The sequence below is a fragment of the Bubalus kerabau genome, chromosome 2 (genome assembly GCF_029407905.1).
Source record: "Bubalus kerabau isolate K-KA32 ecotype Philippines breed swamp buffalo chromosome 2, PCC_UOA_SB_1v2, whole genome shotgun sequence".
Classification (NCBI taxonomy): domain Eukaryota; kingdom Metazoa; phylum Chordata; class Mammalia; order Artiodactyla; family Bovidae; genus Bubalus; species Bubalus kerabau.
Window position 1 is genome coordinate 94,190,452 of NC_073625.1, and position 23,420 is coordinate 94,213,871.

Genomic DNA, 23,420 nt, shown 5'->3' on the forward strand with positions numbered 1-23,420 from the left:
GCAAAGTAATGCTCAAAATTCTCCAAGCCAATCTTCAACAGTACATGAGCCATGAATTTCCAGGTGTTCAAGCTGCATTTAGAAAAGGCAGAGGAACAGAGATCAAATTGCCATCCACTGGATAATGAAAAAAGTGAGAGAGTTCCAGAAAAATGTCTACTTCTGCTTTATTGACTATGCCAAAGCCTTCTAGTGTGTGGATCACCACTAACTGTGGAAAGTTCTTAAAGAGATGGGAATACCAGACCACTTGACCTGGCTCATGAGAAATCTGTATGCAGGTCAAGAAGCAAAAGTTAAAACTGGACATGGAAAAACAGACTGATTCCAAATAGAAAAGGAGTATGTCAAGTCTGTATATTTCCCCCCTGCTTATTTAACCTATATGCAGAGTACATCATGCAAAATGCTGGGCTGAGATTGCCAAGAGAAATATCAATAACCTCAAATACGCAGATGACACCACCCTTACGTTAGAAAGCAAAGAAAAATTCAATATCCTCTTGATGAAAGAAAAGAGGAGAATGAAAAAGTTGGCTTAAAACTCAATGCTCAGGAAACTAAGACCAGGGCTGCCTGTCCCATCACTTCATGGCAAATAGATGGGGAAACAGTGGAAACAGTGAGACTTTATTTTTTGTGCTCCAAAGTCACTGCAGATGATGACTGCAGCCATGAAATTAAAAGTCACTTTTTCATGCATCGAACCTGGACTGGCAACTCATTTCATATATGATATTATACATGTTTCAATGCCATTCTCTGTACGGGGAGGGAGAAGGGAGGGGGGCTCGGGATGGGGACACGTGTATACCTGTGGCAGATTCATGTTGATGTATGGCAAAACCAATACAATATTGTAAAGTAATTAACCTCCAATTAAAATAAGTAAATTTATATATTTTTTTTAAAAGTCACTTTTTCCTTGGATGAAACAGCATGTTAAAAAGCAGAGACATTACTTTGTCAACAACAAGTTAAACTATGGTTTTTCCAGTAGTCGTATATGGATATGAGTTAGACTATAAAGAAACCTGAGCTGTAAAGAATGATGCTTTTGAACTATGGTGTTGGAGAAGACTCTTGAGAGTCCCTTGGACTGCACGGAGATCCAACCAGTCCATCCTAAAGGAAATCAATCTGAATGTTATTGAAAGGACTGATGCTGAAGCTAAAACTCCAATACTTTGACTGCCTGATGCAAAGAACTGAATCTTTGGAAAAGACCCTGATGCTGGGAAAAATTGAAGGCCAGAGGCGAAGGGGATTACAGAGAATGAGATTGTTGGATGGCATCACTGACTCAATGGATGTGAGTTTGAGTAGCCTCAGAAGTTAGTGATGGACAGGGAAGCCTGATATGCTCCAGTCCATGGGGTCGCAAAGAGTTTAACACGACTGAGTGACTGAGCTGAACTGAAAGCTCCCCTGTTAAAGGACTGACTGGATTTCTTTACATGGCTAAAAGACTCATCCATAGGACATGTAGTTAGACCTACATGTTTTACAATGTAAAACTTGTAGACCTACATGTTCTACAAGTTTGTTTTACAATATTTTACAACTATATTCAAGATTACAAGAAGATTATCTCATGATTTTTTCTTTTATGGAGATACCTTTGATCAGGTTTTTATATCATTGTTATATTAGTCTCACAAAACAAATAGAATATAGTTATTTCTTTTCCATTCTCTGGAAAATTTTGAGCAATATTATCTTGATAGAGAAGTATAGGGGCTAGAAATTTCTTTGAAGAAAAGCTTTAATTATGGACTAAATTTCCTTCAAAGAATAGGATTTTTAAATTATCTCTTCATTATGATATAAATCTTCTAAACTGTTTCTCCAGGGATTATCCATTACAGCTAATTTTTTTCAGTTTATCCATGTAAAATGGCTCATAACATTCTTATATGTACACCTACTCTTTGACAATATAGCAGTCTTCTTTACATTCATTAAACTTAAATTTTGTATTTCTGCTATATTTTAGTGAGTCATACCTTGGGTTAATTTTTTTTTAAAGAACACATTTTTGGCTTTCCTTTCTCTATTAAATACTTGTTTTCTGACTCATTAATTTTTCTTCATATTTATTATTTTCTTTCTTTCACCACTTCAGATTTAATTTTGTATCATTTTTCTTTTCAGCTAGACATTTTTAGAGCAATTATAAGTTCACAGTGAGACTGCACATAAAATACAGAGAGCCCCACATACCCACCTCTTCTACCACTATCGATATGTCTCACCAGAGTGGTGCACATATTACAAATGATGAATCTACACTGACAAATCTTTATCACCCAAAAACTACAGTTTACATCATCTGGGTTCACTCTTGATGACTGAACCAAGAGTGGCTTTGTATAAATGTATAATGACATTTATGCTCCAATAATATTCTGGGCTTTGCCTTTTAATCTCACCCTCATCCTTTATCTAGAGCAAGCAGTGATCTTTTTACCTTCTCCATAGTTTTGTCTTTTCCAGGATGTCAAATAGTTGGAATCATACAGTATATACCTTTTTCAAATTGACTTATTTCACTTAGTAATATGCATTTAAGTTTCTTCCATTTTTTTCTGATGACCTGAATACTCATTTATATTTATCACAAAATTATACTGCATTGTCTGTATGTACCACAGTTTATTTATTTATCCTTTTACTTTCTGAAGGGCATCTCGTTGCCTCCAAGATTTTGCAATGATGAAAAAGCTGCAGTTTTTTTAAGGACATAAGTTTTCAACTCCTTTAGGAAAATACCAAGGAACAAGACTGCTACATCATATAGTAACAAAATGATTACTTTGAGAAGAAACTGCCAAACTATCCTCCTAAGTGGCTGTACCATTTGTGCTCCCACCAACAGTGAAGGTGAGTTTCCTGTTCCACATCTTCACCAACATTTTGTTTTCAATGTTCTGCTTTCTGGACATTCTGATAGGCGTATTGTGGTATCTCACTGTTGCTTTCATTTACACTTTCCAGATGACATATGATGTGGAACATCTTTTCATATGCTTTTTTAGCATCTATATACCTTTTTCAGGATTTCCCTGGTCACTCAGTGGTAGAGAATCCGCCTACACTGCAGGAGATATGGGTTCAATCTTCTGCAACCCACTTCAGTATTCTTACCTGGAAAATCCCAAAGACAGGAGAGCCTAGTAGGTTACTATACATGGGATTTCAAGAGTTGGACACAACCTAGCAACTGAACAATACCACACCTTTATCAGTGAGATGTTTGGTAAAGTCTTTGACTTAACTTTTAATTGAGTTTTCTTACTGTTAAATTTCAAAGTTCTTTCTATATTTAGAATAACAGTCTTCATGAAATAAGTCTTTTGTAAATATTTTCTCCCAAACTGTGATGAGTCTTTTCATTCTTTTTACAATGTCTTTCACGGAGCAGAAATTTTTAATGAAGTCCAGTTTATCTGATCCTCCCTCATGGGTTATGCTTTTGGTGTTAGTTGATTTAAAGTGTTGTGTTACTATCAGGTGTATAGCAAAGTGATTCAGTTACCTATATATATACTTATTTCAGATTTTTTTCCATTGTAAGTTATTGAAAAATATTGAATATATTTCCTTTTGCTACACAGTAATTCCTCATTGGTTATCTAGTTTATATGTAGTAGTGTGTGCACTTGGTACTGTAAATCAAAAGTCATCACCAAACCCAAGGTCATCTCGATTTTCTTCTTTATTACCTTCTAGTTTGACATTTTTGCATTTTACATTTAGGTATGTGAATAATTTTAAGTTCATTTCTATGAACAAATTTCAGTTTGTTTCTATGAACAGAGTGTAAGCTCTGTGTCTAGATTCCTTTTCTTTTTTAATTTGGATATCTAATTGTTCCAGAATCTTGTGTTGAAAAGACTTTTCACTATTGAATTGCTTTTGTTCCTTTATCAAAAGTTAGTTGACTATCTAAGAGGGCTTATTTTTGACATCTCTATTCTGTTCCATTGATCTATTTTTTATATTCTTTTTCTAATAACAGACTGCCTTGATTACTGTAACTTTGTAGAATGTCTTGAAGACAAATAATGTCAGTAACTCAACTTTGGTCCTCACTTTCAATACTGAGTTGGTTATTCTGGGTCCTCTACCTCTCCTTAGAAACTTTAGAATTAGTTTGTCAGTAAAAAAATAACTTGCTGGAATTTTGATTGAAATTGAAATGAATCTACAGATCAAGCTGGAAGAATGGACTCTGTAAAAATATTGAGTTGTCCTGTCCATGAACATGAAAATACCTTTCCACTCATTTAGTTCTATTTCAACACATTTTTAATGAATGGAATGAAGGGTATAGGCCTAAATGAATCAGAAGATAGGTATAAATTCAGTAGAAAATCAGATTGAATAATATACAAAGGGACAGATTTTAGAGAACTCACAAAACAGGCAAATGAATGGTGAATTTAAACTTGAGTTACGTTTCTTAAGCCCATGATCCCCTATTTTCTAAAGTTACCTCACAGCCAAGTGGTGTGTAACTCATAGTTTTGTATTACTTAGAAATTTGTAAAAATTACTTCTTCAGGTTCGCATTATAAAGAACACATTTTTTTTTTTCTCTAAACTTGAGAAATACTGTGTGTACAAGGGGTACTCCTTGAAGCCTGGATTATTTTGTTTTCATTTCCTTTGTCTTTTAAGAACTGTTCTCCACACAGTAGGTGTAAAAACTAAATATAAATCTGTCCAGAAGAGGACAGTTTATGAATACCCTTAATTGGTTTATCATGCATGAGACTTCACAGATCTATTGTCAGGACTGATAGGAATTGCACTTTATTTGCTTCTTTATTTGGCTTCCTTGAAACTTACACAGGCTTAAATTTCCATGCTGTATCTTCAGCCTTCCCAGTGTCAAAAATTAGAAATTGGATGAAATCCACTGGACTTACTTAATGTTTAGTATCAAGTCATTCTTGATACTAAAATACAGAACAATTGAGAGAGTAGCATTGAAACATATATATAAAACACTGCTGCTGCTGCTAAGTCGCTTCAGTTGTGTCTGACTCTGTGTGACCCCATAGACGGCAGCTCACCAGTCTCCCCCGTCCCTGGGATTCTCCAAGCAAGAGCACTGGAGTGGGTTGCCATTTCCTTTTCCAATGCATGAAAGTGAAAAGTGAAAGTGAAGTCGCTCAGTTGTGTCCAACTCTCAGGGACCCCGTGGACTGCAGCCTACCAGGCTCCTCCGTCCATGGGATTTTCCAGGCAAGAGTACTGGAGTGGGGTGCCATTGCCTTCTCTGATATAAAACACAGAACCTTTTATAATTAGAATCTCAAGTTATGGGTCAAAGATGAAATCATTTGGTGGTATGAAAAGACACTTAATCTCTGAGCAGTTTCTCAGAGATTGAGCAGTTTCTCAGAGATTAAGATACCAAAGTTGTCCTACTTAACCTTCTGTCTCAGCCACAGTGCAGCAAGTTTTACTTGTAGGGATGGAAGTAGGACTTCATTAAAATGATAATCTGCCTAATTCAACAGTAGAGTAGGAAATAGCACCTTATCTTTTTTTCATCTCTCTTTACTGTTAAAATAGTATATAAATATAGTTAAAAATATGCTCCAGAATCCTTACTAGGCTCTAAGAATCACAATGTAAAAAAATAACTATAACATAGGTCGTAACGAATTAAGAAACAAAGTCAGGAGATGATACACAACTAACCTTTTAGATAAAACTGTGACATGTAGGGAAAACCATATTGGAACACAGGTTCAACTTGCCCCTCACAAAAAAACAGCTTCATTCTAGTTTTTAAATGAAAAAAAAATGTATTAAAAAAATATCCTTCTATAGCAGTATAAATATTCCTCTTCTGAACATCTATTTTTCTTCAACAGTTTGTGGTTTCAAAATCTAGGATATTGAGGTTCTTCATACACACATACTCATATGGAGAAAAAGTGAGATAGCTCAGAAATTCAATAAAAAATAAATATTCAATCTAAAATACAAGAGAAAGGTTATAATTAATAGAAGGATGGGAATGTTTATATGATATTCTGAGTCCTTTCCTATGTTAAAGTTAAGTCAATGTTTTGACTCTAATTACATAGTCTCCAAAACTAAAAGGGATTGGATATTTGTTAGCATGATTTGTGGAGAATTTGAGAATACACAACAATTTTTCAGTGGAAACAAATTTCTTTTGAGATTTCAATCTGGAAAGCTATTCTGTTTTGTTTTAAGTGTGTCTGTGTGTATGTAGTAGGAATTATATAGATAACATTAATGATATAGTGGATACTTGTCAGGAGCCGCGTTAGGCATTACTGACAAAATGGAGGCACGGTCCCCAGCCCCCTCTCCTCATTCCTCAGGCATGGATCCCGGGATGAAGGAGTTAGGCCTTGTAATTCTGACTTGTCTTTTCCTCTCCTAGGCTGAGTTGACTGAAAAGGAATATTAAGGTGCTTATTGTTCTTGAGAGGAGCATGAGAAGGCACAAAGCCTTCTGCAGCTGTGCTCAGAAAATAATTCATAAAGTTAATCACTGACATTTGTTCAAGGACTTTTACAAAAGAGTGTTCCAGGATGAGCACATAGGCCATAGCTTGAGGCCATGGGAGGGATTGATATCTGAAGCCTATTTGTGAGGAGAATGTTTATGGCAAAGGAGTTTACTGAATTTAGGGCCTAGAAATAATTAAAATAGTTAGAAGTTAAAGATTTAAGGAATGTTGTAAAGTTAGCATATTTTACTATAGCTTATAGAAGTTAGGAATTTTTAGAGACACTATAGCTAGAAGCCTTTTTAAGAGATAGTGAGCTCAGGATGTTAGGGGAAAACAGGATTTAGGAAGATAGGTAGTAAACTGAGGAATGTAGCCTGAGTTACTATGTAATCACAAGTTAACTATAGGACATGTTAGAGGAGGTAGATAATAGATGATAAGGCTGATCCAGAGAGAATCACTGAAGCAGGAACTCTGTTTGAAGAGCAACAATGATTTATGGAGATAATAAATCTGGGAGAGGGGGAACCGAAAATGTCAAACCTCTGACCTAATGTTTTTGTAAAAGTATAAAAGAGAATCTTAAACTTGGAATAAACAGGCAGTCCATATAAAATTGAAAGGCTGTCTCATTGGCTGACACTGTCCATCTCTTCAGGTTGAATCCCTGGTTGCTGGAGTTGGACTCTGGCAGATACTGTCTTCACAAATTCCCCTACAGTAAATTTACTGGCGAATTTTAATCCCAAAGCATCAAGCAAAGTAGGAAGCCCGAATATTGCACAATGATGATAGTAATTTAATGACCAAGATATTAGAAATCATTGTCTTTAATCTTCAAAATTACTTTAACATTAGAAAAAAAAAAAATGTTTCAATAGTAAGGCAATTGCCAAGTACCACTAAACTAGTAAATGATTTAACCAGAATCAGAAGCTGTGCAGTATGACAGCAAAGTCCATGTTTTTATACGCAACATTATTTTTGCCTTGCCAGAAAGTCTGTAGAATAAAAAGAGTAAGGGGAAAGAAAGTACTAATACAAGTTTTCTGCTATTGTGGCTTCATCTACTAATAAAATTAGAAAATTTAAACAATATTGAAATAGATGAATGTCTTCCAAATATTCCTCCATAAACCTCTGGTCTTAGCTTGTTCATCTCCTCATGGCTGGTGTTTTCATTTCTCCTTTTCATCTCCTGGCATTCACTTCTATGATTACGCCCTTGACCTTGATATCACAAGAAAATGAACATTGCATCAACTCTTGACAGCAAATACATACCTTAAAACAGCATTCCACATTCTTCTTCTCACTTGGTCGAATACCCTCATAATCCTATTACCTGTCAGTGTTATAAACATATTTGACACTATCACTTTCTAACTATCCATCAATACCACCCATTCTTATTTGATGTAAATTTCATTGTCTACTGTGACAATCACTGTATTGCTTATAACCAACATTTTTCTGACCTCCTTCTAGCATTATTTTCTGACAAACCTCAAACCTTCATGAAATGGATAGGCTAAATGTTCCATTTTGTTTTATGTGGCTTAAAACAAATTATCTTTAATACAATAGTCCATGTTGTTCTTTACCATAGGTAGCTCTCTCTTGTGAGGACTCCCTTCAAGAAGTTACACAAGGATGCTAAGGAATTCCACCTTGCGATGCTACTACCTTCAGCACTTTGTCTTTACAGTTACAAAGGAAGAGAAAGAAGGGGGAAAGGAAGAAAGAAAAAGGTTGATATTATTCCTAAAACCCACCTCACAGTTGTATGTGTGCATACACACACACACACACACAATGCACACACAGACTTCTAGACTTCCATTTAAATAGTACCTATTCACAGAAGTCTTCCCTGCCATCATATTAAAGATGATGGACCTATTCTTTTTTTCCCCATTTTCTTAACACTTCATGCAGAAAAGTATCTTCAGAAGCTTCAGGCAACGTATGAGGAGAGAACACAGCAAAATGGTTATATGCAGAGCAAGAGCAGAAAGTGCTTTAAGAAAGACAACCATCAACAATGTCAAGTTATGCTGAAAAGATTGAGTAAAACAGATCCTTCCCATGGTCCATATTGTGTTGCAAGGGCTAAAAGGCCGTTCCTCAGATTCCTTTTTTTTTTTTTTTTGGTTGAAGTTCTAGATAAAATTTAGTTTCTTCCATTGAGATGCATTCATGCAAGATTTGAAAGGTAGGAATAAAACAGAAGTCATTCTTCTACAGTTCTTAAATGAGTTCTAAAAGACATGAGTGTGTGTGGGAGGTAGACCTCACATTCCAGTATCTCCTGCTGCTGCTGCTAAGTCACTTCAGTCGTGTCCAACTCTGTGCAACCTCATAGACGGCAGCCTGCCAGGCTCCCCCATCCCTGGGATTCTCCAGGCAAGAACACTGGAGTGGGTTGCCATTTCCTTCTCCAATGCATGAAAATGAAAAGTGAAAGTGAAGTCGCTCAGTCCTGTCCAACTCCTAGCGACTCCATGGACTGCAGCCCACCAGGCCCCTCCATCCATGGGATTTTCCAGGCAAGAGTACTGGAGTGGGGTGCCATTGCCTTCTCCGATTCCAGTATCTACAGTACCATAAATGAAGGTGCAAGTGAAGATAAGAACACTGATAGCAGCAGCATCGGCTTCCTGACTTCAAGATTAAATTATTTGATCTTTAAATAAAAACAATTTGGTTTATAAATCATACGTTAATGATTTTTTAACTGTTCTTAACCAACCAATTCTAGTGACAGTTGACCACTAAATTCCCTGAATTCAACCTCTCTATGTTAAAAAATACCTAGCACTTTGCCTAAGAAAGTATTTGGTAACCAGAGAGGTTGCAGGAAACTGATTTTCACAAAATTGGCTTATCCAACTTCATTGTTTTAGAAGTTTGAAAATGTAATACTATTAGACCACAGATGTGTGCTGAAAGAGTTAAAAGTTATTATCCTGTAATTCCCTGGAATTAAATACTCATTGAAGGCAACCTCTGGCAGACAAGCTGGCTGTTGTGGTTGGTTGTTATGACAAGACTGAGTGATACAACTTATGTGATTGGCTATTCTGACACAGTAGACATTTTTAATTAAAAAAAAAGGTAAAAAACAATGTTTACCCTTAAATAATCTCATTTATCTTGTAGATATATGAGTTGAGTTATATGCAAAGTTGGGTTGCTGAACTTAAAAAGCATTGCAGAAAGTTTTCTTTCAGTTTGATAATTATAACATAAAAAGATTTATCAGTCCCCCATATCATAAACGCAGAAGGCAATGGCACCCCAGGCCAGTACTCTTGCCTGGAAAATCCCATGGACAGAGGAGCCTGATAGGCTCCAGTCCATGGGGTCACAAAGAGTTGGACATGACTGAGCGACTTCACTTTCATATTCACTTTCATGCATTGGAGAAGGAAATGGCAACCCACTCCAGTGTTCTTGCCTGGAGAATCCCAGGGACGGGGGAGCCTGGTGGGCTACCATCTATGGGGTCACACAGAGTCGGACATGACTGAAGCAACTTAGCAGCAGCAACATCTTATAAAATTTAAAGGATTGACTAGATCTCTGAAAAGTTGAATGATACTAATTCCATTCAGATGAATGATGATGAATCTAAGGACTTTAACCTACAAAAACAAACAATAAAAATATCCTAAAGAGCAGAAAAAGTGCCCCTCCTTCTGTCTATTAGTAGAAGTGCTGCCTTGTGTAATGATTTGCAATGACCTCACCTCAGGCAAATACCTTGCATGTAGATAACTGTTGACCTGTTCTCCACCCCTGTCATCCCACTTGTCTTGGGATTGTAAGTGAATTAAGATCCAACATCTTAAATAGTAGCAAGTATATAAATTTTGATTTGGGAGAAAATAGTTTGCACCATAAAATTAAACTATCTTGCTGGTTTATAGACAGATACCAGGGTATTATATGAAGAAATAGATTGAATGAATTTTATTAATTGAGACAATATGAGTATAAAAATGTGAAATCTCCAAATACTTTTCATAAGCAATTCATCTGTAGTTTATATTATAGCACATTAATCTCCATGAAGATTTTCCATCCATATGCTGAAATCTATAAGGGAAGAACCTAGGAGAAAATCCTAGAACTCATCTAAAAACATAATTTTAAATAAAATATCATTTTTTTCCTTTGCTGTGCAAAAGCTATTAAGCTTAATTAGGTCCCATTTGTTTTTTGTTTGTTTGTTTTGCTTTGTCTACATTCAGTTCAGTTCAGTTCAGCTGCTCAGTTGTGTCTGACTCTTTGTGACCCCATGAACCGCAGCATGCCAGGCCTCCCTGTCCATCACCAACTTCTGGAGTCTACCCAAACCCATGTCAGGTGATGGATCGAAAAAAGCATTGCTGCAACTTTATGTCAAAGAGTGTTCTGCCTATGTTTTCATCTCAGAGTTTTGTAGTATGCAGTTTTACATTTAGGTCTTTAACTCATTTTGACTTTTTGTATATGGTATTACAGAATGTTTTAATTTCATTATTTTACAGGTAGCTGTCCAGTTTTCCCAGCACAACTTATTGAAGGCTGTCTTTTCTCCATTGTATATTTTTGCATCTTTTGTGTAGATTGATTGACCATAAATGCATAGGTTTATTTCTGGGCTTTCCATCTTGTTCCATTGATCTATGTGTCTATTTTTGTGCTAGTATCATACTCTTTTGATGACTGTGGCTTTGCAGTAAATCTGAAGACAGCATGATACTTCCAGTTCTGTTCTTCTTTCTCAAGATTATTTTGGCTATTCAGGTCTTTTGTATTTCCATACATATTTTTTTTTAATTGTTCCAGTTCTGTGAAAAATGCTATTGATAACTTGATAGAGATTGCACTGAATCTGTAGATTGCTTTGGGTAGTATAGGCATTTTAACAGTATTTATCTTCTAATCCAAGAACATGTTATATCTTTCCATCTGTTTGTGTCATCTTCCATTTATTTCATCATTGTTTTATAGTTTTCAGAGTTCAAGTATTTTGTCTCCATCAGTTCAGTTCAGTCCCTCAGTCATGTCCGACTCTTTATGATGCCATGGATGGCAGCACTCCAGGCCTCCCAACTCCCATCACCAACTGCCAGAGTTCACTCAAACTCATGTCCATTGACTCGGTGATGCCATCCAACTACCTCATCCTCTGTGGTCCCCTTCTTCTCCCACCTTCAATCTTTCCCAGCATCAGGGTCTTTTGAAATGAGTCAGCTCTTAGCATCAGGTGGCCAAAGTATTGGAGTTTCAGCTTCAGCATCAGTCCCTCCAATGAATACTCAGGACTGATTTCCTTTAGGATGGGCTGGTTGGATCTCCTTGAAGTCCAAGGGACTCTCAAGAGTCTTCTCCAACACCACAGTTCAAAAGCATCAGTTCTTCAGGGCTCAGCTTTCTTTATAGTCCAACTCTCACATCCATATGTGACTACTGGAAAAACCATAGCCTTGACTAGACAGACCTTTGTTGGCAATGCTATGTCTCCATAGGTAGGTTTATTCCTGGGTATTTTATTCTTTTTGATATAATAGTAAATGGCATTGTTTCCTCAATTTCTCCTTCTGATATTTTGTTGTTAGTGTATAGAAATACAACAGATTTCTGTATATTGATGTATCCTATATAGCTATTTATAACATATGCAGAATCTGATAAAATGATACAAATGAATATATTTATAAAATAGAAAAAGACTCATAAAGATAGAAAACTAATGGTTACCAAATGGGAAAGGTAGGGTGGAGGGACAAACTGGGAATTTGAGAAAAACAGATACATACTATTTATATATATATATATAATAGATAAACAACAAGGACGTAGTATATAGCACAGGGAACTATATTCGATATCTTGTAATAACCTTCAATGGAAAATAATTTTTTAAAAATATATATGTATATATGACACTGAATCACTTTTCTGTATACCTAAAACATTGTAAATCAATTATACTTCAATAAAACAAATAAATTAGATTAAATTAAAAATTAGTGATTAACCCTTGACAAATAAAGCCATTAAATGCCATATAATGTAGAAGTCATTCTTATTTTTCACTAGTATTTTATTAAAACATTAAATAGAATTAATTTAACAATAAAACTGCATTTTGTGAATTGAATATTTGGTTTTGAGAGTAGGCAGTAGAACATTACAACTTTCTTACAACTTTACATCATTGCTTTGTAGACATCCCAATATCATACCTCTCATATTACACAGTAAACCTCTCTAGAGCTAAGGGACAAGGCTTCTAAATGTGAGATGGTTTCTGTGAAGAACAGAGCGTTTATTTGGAGATACCTAAGAAGTACCTGTTTATACTAAACATGAGAAAATGTCACAGGTATATTTACTTTGTGTCTTGATGTTTCCAGTTTGAATGTCTGAAGATTTCTAAATACATATGAATGTCTTGAAATTATGCAAATTATTTCTGTATATATTTTTCTTTTTCTGCCCCATTTATTTTTTGATGGGGTCATAGACACATGCCCTTAAAATCAGAGCTAAAAGGACTTTTCAGGCTTTCTATACTTAGAATATAGTACAAGCATTGCAGTTTTCTGTAGGCAGCTAAAAATTCAGGGTACTACTTCTCTTGAAATAATTAGAATTTGCCCTGCTTCTTCTGACAAGTCTTTCTCTGAAGGGTTAACTGTAACCAGTGATGAAGGCGGGTGTTTACAGTTATATAGTCCAGATCCTCTCACTCTGTTTCCCTAGACAAGTAGACCCAACGTGTTGTTTATAAAAAATAATTTGTTGAAACTTTTTATTAAGGAGAGGATACTTTGGTAATAAGCATAATTTCACTCAATGTGAAGTTTTTGGAGCTTATTCTATTTTATACTGCATTTAAAACAAATTGTTGTCATATCAGTACAAAATAAATTAACCTAATATTTGTCAAACACTATTCTGTTTTATATGCTATAAAAAACACGTCACTGACACTTTTATGTTTCTAGTGCCTGAGGACAATTCATTTAGAAAAGCAAAGAAGAAGTGCATGGGGACAAAATGCATGCTATTAAATATTCAATAACAATTGGCACAGGCACAATTAGGCAAGCAAGCAGTCAGCGAAATGTGAAACAGTTATGTGCTTCTAAAGAAATATTTAGATAGAGAGGTTAGTGGTCAAATTATTCAGGTTACAATTACAGCAAGAGTAATATGATACTCTTTAAAGGTTCATAAAGCTGCCCTTGGGATACTTAAATCAAAGAGAAGATGACCAAGCAAACCTAATTGGTCTATACTTAGCTTTCTCATTACAAGTACCAAATTCTTTACTATATGTCAAGTTTTTACTTTTAAATGTATATTATTTGGCCTTGGAAAAGCAACTAAGATGTGTGAAAACTAGCAAGGTGCTCAGGATTTTAAAATTTCATTATTTTACTTTCCAGAGCAGTCAGGAAAGAAAATACTTTAGAAGAAGCATCAAAACATCAGTAGAACATACTGCTTCCCATGGAAAATTTGGTACACTGAATTATATAAAAGTGATGTCTTTGTATTTAGTCAACTCATTTTTCCTCCTGAAGAATACGTGATGATTCATGCCTCTATAAATTAAACCAGGGCTATAATGCATATAAAAGTGTGTGTGGAGTGGCTGAAGAGAAAGAATTAGTAGCTTTAAATGGATAATGGAAAGACTGGTTGAGATTGACTATTGTGCATAAATTTCAAAGATGACACATACAAATGTAGGAGATTTTTTCATTTTCTGGGCTTCTAAGCCTATGAACAATGTTTTGTTAGGTAATTCCTTAACACTCGATATCTTGATGGGAAGCAAAACCTGTCTGGCATGACTGAAGCTGAAAATGCTAGATATATTTTCTCTTCCCTGGGATTAGGTTGTGATCCTGCAAGAATCAGAAATAATGTCAGCATCATGTTTCCAGAGATACCTGTAACACTAGTTACAAGTTCTGAGAGGAAGACATAGTTCCAAAGAAGCCAAGGAACAAAACAGATTTAAGAAATATGACAATGAGAGAACTTAGGGTGTATTTATGTCAAGGAAGCTTGCCTATATGAAGTAAATCAGAAGCCTACTGTGATTCTGAAGGGATAACATTGACCCCAAATTAAGTGCCTGTCCTAACAATTATTTGAATGATTGAGTCTTAAAACAATATTCTGCCCTACAAACTTCAGAGAAGGAAGCCAGTATCAAAAGCTGCTGCTGCTGCTAAGTCGATTCAGTCACGTCCAACTCTGTGAGACCCCATAGAGGGCAGCCCATGAGGCTCCCCCGTCCCTGGGATTCTCCAAGCAAGAATACTGGAGTGGGTTGCCATTTCCTCCTCCAATGCATGAAAGTGAAAAGTGAAAGTGAAGTCACTCAGTCGTGTCCGACTCTTAGCGACCCCATGAACTGTGGCCCACCAGGCTCCTCTGCCCATGGGATTTTCCAGGCAAGAGTACTGGAGTGGCGAGCCATTGCCTTCTCCAATCAAAAGCTAGGCATCCCCAAAACATCCACTTTAGATGAAGTCATAGAGGATAATTGGGGGCAGGAGAAGAAAGGGACTACAGAGGATGAGACGGCTGGATGGCATTACTGACTCAATGGACGTGAGGTTGAGTGAACTCTGGGAGTGAACAGGGAGGCCTGGCGTGCTGCAATTCATGGGGTCGCAAAGAGTCGGACACGACTGAGTGACTGAACTGAACTGACTGAACTGATGGAGGATAAGAGACAAACCAGATGATTCTCCCAGAGGTTGAGAGCAGGTATCAATCAAGTACTTCTAAAGGAACATTCCTCATTCTAATTTCTTCTCTATAAAATTCCATTGTCACTATGAATCAGTAATAGATGTCTTTTATTCATCATTTTTTCTAATGGAAGTTTTTAGTTCCTATTTTGTCTGAATTATACCATTGTATATGAGGAGAGGGGTACTGAAAATTAGCTTTTTAAAAATTTTTCATACAAAAATTAAAGAAATCTCATCTAGATCTGATGGAAGAAACTCATTTACAAGAAAATTGAACAGAATGCCTTAAGTAGATGTAACTTCAGATCATCTCCCCAGTGTGTGGATGGGCTTATGTTCTGGGAGAGAAGCGCTGTTCATGAGTGTTTGGTAGCAATATTCAACATGTGGCTAGCTGTGACCAGATTTATGCCTTTTTTCATGGTCTACAGTTTCTTCTGGGAAGATGCTACAGTCAAGAACTGTATTTTCAAACTTCCGCTATCCTTACCCTCAATCATGAAAGTATACAGAACAATACTTGTCACTGATGACAAAGGAGTAGAAGTATTGGGTATCATTTTGGGGTTAATACCAATTAGAAGCTTGTGTGCTTTCTCTGTCCTCTCTTTTTTTAATAGTCAAGCTTCCAACTGTCAATGTTGAGTGCAACCTGGGATTCATGTAGTGAAGTAATAAGGCCTGTGTCAACCTGTAACCTTGAATGATTGCTAATATTGGCCATCTCCACCCCTACCATCAATCAGAAACACCTCATTACATACAGGCACACCTCATTTCATTGCTCTTCACATTACTGCACTTTACAGATACTGAATTTCTCACAAATTCAAGGTTTTTGGAACCTTATATTGTTAGATAATGGTGAGCATTTTTATCAATAAAATATTTTCATTGAGTTATGTACATTGTTTTTTAGAATTAATGTTATTGCACACTTAATAGACTACAGTATAATGTGAACATAACTTTTATATGCAATGGAAGAACCACAAAATTTGTGTGACATACTTTGTTACAATCTTCATTTTATTTCAGTTGTCTGGAACTAAATCCACATTACCTCCAAGGTATGCCTATACTATCTGAATATAAAAAATGGTCTAATGGTACAATTCACAAGTATATTGAGCTATTAATCTAATCAAAATGTAACACCCTAAGAGAGAGACACATCAAATGACTATTCTCATAATCAGCTTATGCTTATAAGTTGAAATAGCAAAATGGCTAATAAACTTGATAATATATATATTTTTTTCCTGAAATACAGAATATATTGTTAATACTATTTCCCCCAAACTTTACATATCAGTCAAGACTTCAGCCAGGAAAATAGTCACTACAAGTGTTACAGAAAAAGATTTCATCAAGGAACTAGAATTTCCTTGAATATGAATAAAGATGGGGCAATGGATATCTAGAAGTGGGAATCACTGCATCAGAAAAAACAGTCACTGGTAAAGCCATGCAAAACACTGATGTGGGGAGACAAAACAGAGCCAGAAGGAAAAATCAAAACAACATTCAGATCTAGACACTGCAATTTTGAGCCATAGTTTGCTCATAGAGGGATGTGTGAACTGTCACCCAAGGCAACATCTAATTCAATGGGAATTGCTGCTTCCATAGGACCCCAGTCATGCACCTGGTGGTGAGTTTGGGACTGCTGTTGGCCAGCAAGGCCAGCAACCAGAAATTAAGGTGGGATTTAAGGGAGAAAGGGAATAAAAACAAGCTGGATCTCATGACAAAACACTTCATTGTCCATAGTTATTTATGACCTTTGTAGAGAAACCTCATGAGAAAGATGACCTCTCTTCCCTTACTCCTTCTGAAATATGTATACGTTTCTGTAATTATTTGCTTAATCTGGACTCTAGAGGATTCTGGTAAAAACAGGTTCCCAACCTTAGACTCAAAGTTATTCACAATATTTGTTTATTCCTTATTTTCTTTTTACTATCTGTTGGATCTTTTCCTCTTCAGTCTTAATAATGATACTTTGTGTTTTCTCTCTTTGATTACATTTGATCATTTCCTAGGGTTTATCAATTGTGATCAACTTTTTCATGGTCAAGGAACAAACTTTAAAGTTGTTGAATATTTGTTGTATTAATCCATAGTCTATTTTTAAAATTTCATCAATTATTCCTTCTGTTGTGTCATTAAAAAAAAAAAAAACCTAATTGATTCTTTCATTGTAACATCTTAAATTTTATATTTAAACTATTCTTTTTATACCTTTCTTTTTTTTTAAATTAGCTTTAAATCTAGGTACTTCCCTATTAGCACAGCTTTAGTTATACCCCACAAAGTTTGATATATTATCTCCTTAAATCATTCATTTAAAAATTTCACTGTGATATCTTTTCTGGCCTATAGGTAATCTGAAAGTAGTATTTTCTTAATTTACAAATATTTGGTAAATATTGCTTTGCCCTGACCTTTAATATTTAAAAGTTTGCATATGATTTAAATATTTTCAACTATATTACATAACTGATGGACCAGTACATGACTTATATCATGCATGTTATATGTGAATTTGAAAATAATGTGTTTTCTACAGTTTCAGAAGTTTCGATTTATAAATTATAGGTGAAGTTGGCTTATATTGTTTAAATCTTCTCTGTCTCTATTAAATTTTGTGTACCCCTTCTTTTTTTGGATGAATTACAATTAATATAGAATGCCAAAGGATTTAGGATAGGTAAACTGGTTTGAAAGTGAAGACAAAAGCTGGAATACTTACCAAACCAGATTTCAAGAACTAAAGCTACTTGAATCCAATGTGATAGCTGCGTAATGACTGAAATACAAATCAGTGGAACAGAATAGATGGTCCATAAATAGATCTACACTTATATGGTTAATTGATTTTTCACAGATGTGCCAAAGCAACTAAATAGAGAAAAGATAGTTTTTTCAACAAATATTGCTGAAACAAGAAGATGTGTAGGAAGAAAAAAAGTAACCTCAAGGTTTACTTTTATTATACACATGTTAGTTTAAAATGAATCATGGTTCTTAATATAGAAACAAACCACTGAATTTCAGAGAAAAGCATGAGATATTTTTGTCATATTAGATTGCTTTCCCAAAAACTACATCAAAAGCAAAAGTTATATCTTAAATTAGTTGATAAAATGAACATCATAAAATTAAAGCATTTTGGTTTTCTGAAAAAAATGGCAAAGTAGAAGGACCTTGAACTCACCTCCTTTTAGGAATATACCAAAGTCACAACTAAATGTTGAATGGCCATCAATAAAAAAGACTAGAACCTACTATAAGATATTCTGCTTCCAAAGACATAAAGTGAAAACCAAATAAGATGATAGGAGGAACACATTCATGATATAATAAAATTCTATACCTCTCAGGTGGTTAACATGCAAACTGAAGAATATACTGCAGACATTCTCTAATAAGAGTCAGAGTTCTGAGCCTGATATCAGGCTCCCCAACCTGGAGGTCTGAAATTGGATGGAGTCCCCAGAGCATTTGGTTTTGAAGGCCAATGAGGCTTGACTGCAATAGCTCCATGGGACTGGGGCGAACAGAGACTCCACTCTTGCAGGACACACACAAGGTCTCATGCACACTGGAAGCCAGGGCAAAGTCAGTGATTTCATATGACCCAGAGCCAGACCTACCTGCTTGTCTTAGAGGGACACCTGAGCAGGTAGGGGCTGGATGTGGCTCACTCTGGGCACAAGGACCTGATGGTCGAGGTATCAGGGAGTACTCACTGGCATAAGCTCTCCTGGTGACTGATATTTTAGCACCAAGACCTGGTCCCACCCAACAACCTGCAGGCTCCAGTGCCAGGACACCTCAGGCTTAATAACCAACAAGATGAGAATACAGTTCCATTTAGTAGCAGATAGACTGTCTAAAGATTGAGTCCACAGCTGTCTCTAGACACATCCTTGCCCACCTAAGGATTAAGACCCAGCTCCAACCAACAGTGGGCAGGCTCCAGTGCATCCCACCAAGAAGCCTGCACTCCTCTAGACCAGCCTCACCCATTAGGGACAGGCACCTGAAGCAAGAGAACTACAATTTCACAGTCTATAGACATGGGTCTGCTAACACAATTCAGAAACTATTCTGGGATCAGCTGTTTCCTGGAACTCTCACCCTATGTTCACTGTACCACTATTTACAATAGCCAAGACATGGAAGCAACATAAAAGTTTACCAACAGAAGAATGGAAAAAGAAGAAGTGGTGTGTGTGTGTGTACACATAGAATATTAGTCACCAATAAAAAGAACAAAACAATGCCATTTGCAGCAACATGGATGGACCTAGAGGTTGTCACATTGAGTGAAGTAAGTCAGACACAGAAAGACAAATATCATATGATATCACTTATATGTGGAATCTTAAAAAAAGAGGGTACAAACTTATTTACAAAATAGAAAGAGTCACAGATGTAAAAAATAAACTTATGGTTACCAGGGGATAAATGGGGAGAGGGATAAATTGTGAGATTGGGACTGACATATACACACTACTATATATAAAATAAACAAGTACCTACTATATAGCTTAGGGAACTCTACTCAATATTTCATAATAACTCATAAGGAAAAAGAATCTGAAAACCATACAGGATACTTAATATAAGAAAATTGCATGTTATAAATATGAAAATAATTTATAAAACAATGTCTACCAGAGACCTTATATCCAAAATGTATACAGGACTTCTAGAACAAGAAAATATTATCCAACAAAACTAATAGCAAACAAAATAGACATCTCAAAAAATAAGATATGCAAATGTGTAATATCCCCCAAAGAAACTCTCATCATCACTGGTTTTCATAGAAATATGAATTGAAACTACAAGAGACCTACACACACATGTGCACACGTATACACACAAACACACACAAGTATATACCCATGCACAAGAACAAACAGCAAAAGTAAAAAGATTAACTCAGTGTAGTTCTGGCAAGGATGTGGGGCCATCACATCCCTCATTCTTGGCTCATGGTGATTCAAAATTCTAGAGCCACTTTGAAAAAAAGTATGGCATACATTTACTGTAAAACACAACCATTCCACTTCTAGATACTTATCTAAGAAAAATGAAAAGTTATGTATACTCAAAAACATGTATATTAATACTCAGAATAGTTACGACAGCCTCAACAAAGCAACCCCAAATCTCCATTAAATGGTGACTGTATAATTTCATTATTGTCTATGCTTACAATGGAATTTGTAAGCAATTTGTTTAGCAATAAAAAGCAACAATTTTTATTAAAGTACAGTTGATTTACAATATCGTGTTAGTTTCAGGTATACAGCCAAATGATAGAAAAAATATATACTTTTCATTATAGGTTATTATAAAATATTACTATGATTCCCCTCTGAAATATAGAAAATCCTTATTACCATAAATTTGTTTTCTATGCCTGTAATTCTGTTTTGTAAATAAGTTCATTTGTATTATGTTTTTAGATCCCTCATATAAGTAAGTTATATGATATTTGTTTTTCTCTGTCTGACTTACTTCACTTAGTATGGTAATCTCTAGGCCCATCCATATTGTTGCAAAGAGCAATATTTTGTTTTTTTAATGGCTAAGTAATATTGGGTTGTATATACATACTGCATCTTCTTTGTTCATTCATCTGTTGATAAACAGGTTGCTTCAGTGTCTTGGCTATTGTAAAATAGCCACTATGAACATTGGAGTGCATGTTCTTTTCATGGACTATCTTTTCGATTTAGAGTTTTCATTTTTAAGGATATATTCCCCAGAATGGGAATGCTGTGTCTTATGGTAGCTTTTTTTTTTTTTAAAGGAACTTCCATATTGTTCAAAAGTAGCCATACCAATTTACATTCCTACAGAGTAGGAGAGTTCTTTTTTCTCCACACACTTGCAACATTTATTTGTAAACTTTTTAATGGTGGCCATTCTGACAAGTGTAATGTGATGCCTCATTGTAGTTTTGATTGCATTCCTCTAGTAATGAGAGCTGTTGAGCATCTTTTCATGCATTTATTTTTCATCTGTATGTCTTCTTTTTTCTGCTTTATTGACTATGCCAAAGCCTTTGACTGTGTGGATCACAATAAACTGTGGAAAATTCTGAAAGAGATGGGAATACCAGACCACCTGACCTGCCTCTTGAGAAACCTATATGCAGGTCAGGAAGCAACAGTTAGAACTGGACATGGAATAACAGACTGGTTCCAAACAGGAAAAGGAGTACGTCAAGGCTGTATATTGTCACCCTGCTTATTTAGCTCATATGCAGAGTACATCATGAGAAACATTGGGCTGGAAGAAGCACAAGCTGGAATCAAGATTGTTGAGAGAAATATCAATAACCTCAGACATGCAGATGACACCACCCTTATGGCACAAAGTGAAGAGGAACTAAAAAGCCTCTTGATGAAGTGAAAGAGGAGAGTGAAAAAGTTGGCTTAAAGCTCAACATTCAGAAAACGAAGATCATGGCATCTGGTCCCATCACTTCATGGGAAATAGATGGGGAAACAGTGTCAGACATTATTTTTTTGGGGCTCCAAAATCACTGCAGATGGTGATTGCAGCCATGAAATTAAAAGACGCTTACTCCTTGGAAGAAAAGTTATGACCAACCTAGATAGCATATTCAAAAGCAGAGACATTACTTTGCCAACAAAGGTCCATCTAGTCAAGGCTATGGTTTTTCCTGTGGTCATGTATGGATGTGACAGTTGGACTGTGAAGAAAGCTGAGCACTGAAGAATTGATGCTTTTGAACTGTGGTGTTGGAGAAGACTCTTAAGAGTCCCTTGGCCTGAAAGGAGATCCAACCAGTCCATTCTAAAGGAGATTAGCCCTGGGTGTTCTTTGGAAGGAATGATGCTAAAGCTGAAACTCCAGTACTTTGGCCACCTCATGTGAAGAGTTGACTCATTGGAAAAGACTCTGAGGCTGGGAGGAATTGGAGGCAGGAGGAGAAGGGCATGACAGAGGATGAGATGGCTGGATGGCATCACTGACTCGATGGACGCGAGTTTGAGTGAACTCCGGGAGATGGTGATAGACAGGGAGGCCTGGCGTGCTGCGATTCATGGGATTGCAAAGAGTCGGACCCGAATGAGCAACTGAACTTAACTGAACTGATGTCTTCTTTGAAGAAATGTCACTTTAGGTCTTAAGCCCATTTTTAATATTTCTTCTAGTTCATAGATTGTCTTTTTTCCTTTATTTATGGTTTAAAGGGGAACAAAATACTAATGAAATCAGCCTGGATGAATCTTGAAAATATTATACGAAATGAAAAAATCAAAAAAGAGTATGTACATTAAGAAATTCTAAGAAAAACAAACCACAGTGACAAAGAACAGATCAATGATTGCTTGGAGTTGGGATTCAGAAAAAAAAAACTCATTTCAAAGCAAGAATTTAAAATGTTTCATATCATGAGAGCTATTCTCTAATGTAATGCTGTTTACTCAGTTTCATACAATTACCAAAATTCAACAAACTTTACATGTAATATGGGTAAAATCTTTAATTTTATTGGAATATAATTGCTTTATAAAGTTGTGTTAGTTTCTGCTGTATACCAAAGTGAATCAGCTACAAATATACATATATCCTCTCTTTTTAGGATTTCCTTCCCATTAAGGTCACCACAGTTCAGTTCAGTTCAGTCACTCAGCTGTTCCTGACTCTTTGTGACCCCATGGACTGCAGCACACCAGCCTTCCCTGTCCATCACCAATTCCTGGAGTTTGCTCACACCCATGTCCATTGAGTTGGTGATGCCATCCAACCATTTCATCCTCTTCTCCTTCCTTCAATCTTTCCCAGCACCAGGGGCTTTTCCAGTGAGTCGGTTCTTCACATCAGGTGGCCAAAGTATTGGTGTTTCAGCTTCAGCATTAGTCCTTTCAATGAACATTCAGGACTGATTTCCTTTAGGATGGACTGGTTGGATCTCCTTGCAGTCCAAGGGACTCTCAAGAGTCTTCTCTAACACCACAGTTCAAAAGCATCAATTCTTCAGCCGTCAGCTTTCTTTATAGTCCAACTCTCACATCCATACATGACTACTGGAAAAACCATAGTTTTGACTAGATAGACTTTTGTTGGCAAAGTAATGTCTCTG

At 36.0% G+C, this 23,420-nt stretch overlaps 1 long non-coding RNA gene across 1 annotated transcript in view; it reads right to left on the reverse strand.

Moving 5' to 3' along the window:
* Window positions 1-7,392: 7,392 nt before the first annotated feature.
* LOC129643479 (uncharacterized) overlaps window positions 7,393-23,420 on the reverse strand; it is a 65,809-nt gene continuing 49,781 nt past the window's right edge. Inside the window, exon 3 of the long non-coding RNA XR_008710328.1 lies at window positions 7,393-7,736. This is a non-coding gene — a long non-coding RNA (uncharacterized LOC129643479). The remainder of the gene's footprint in view (window positions 7,737-23,420) is intronic.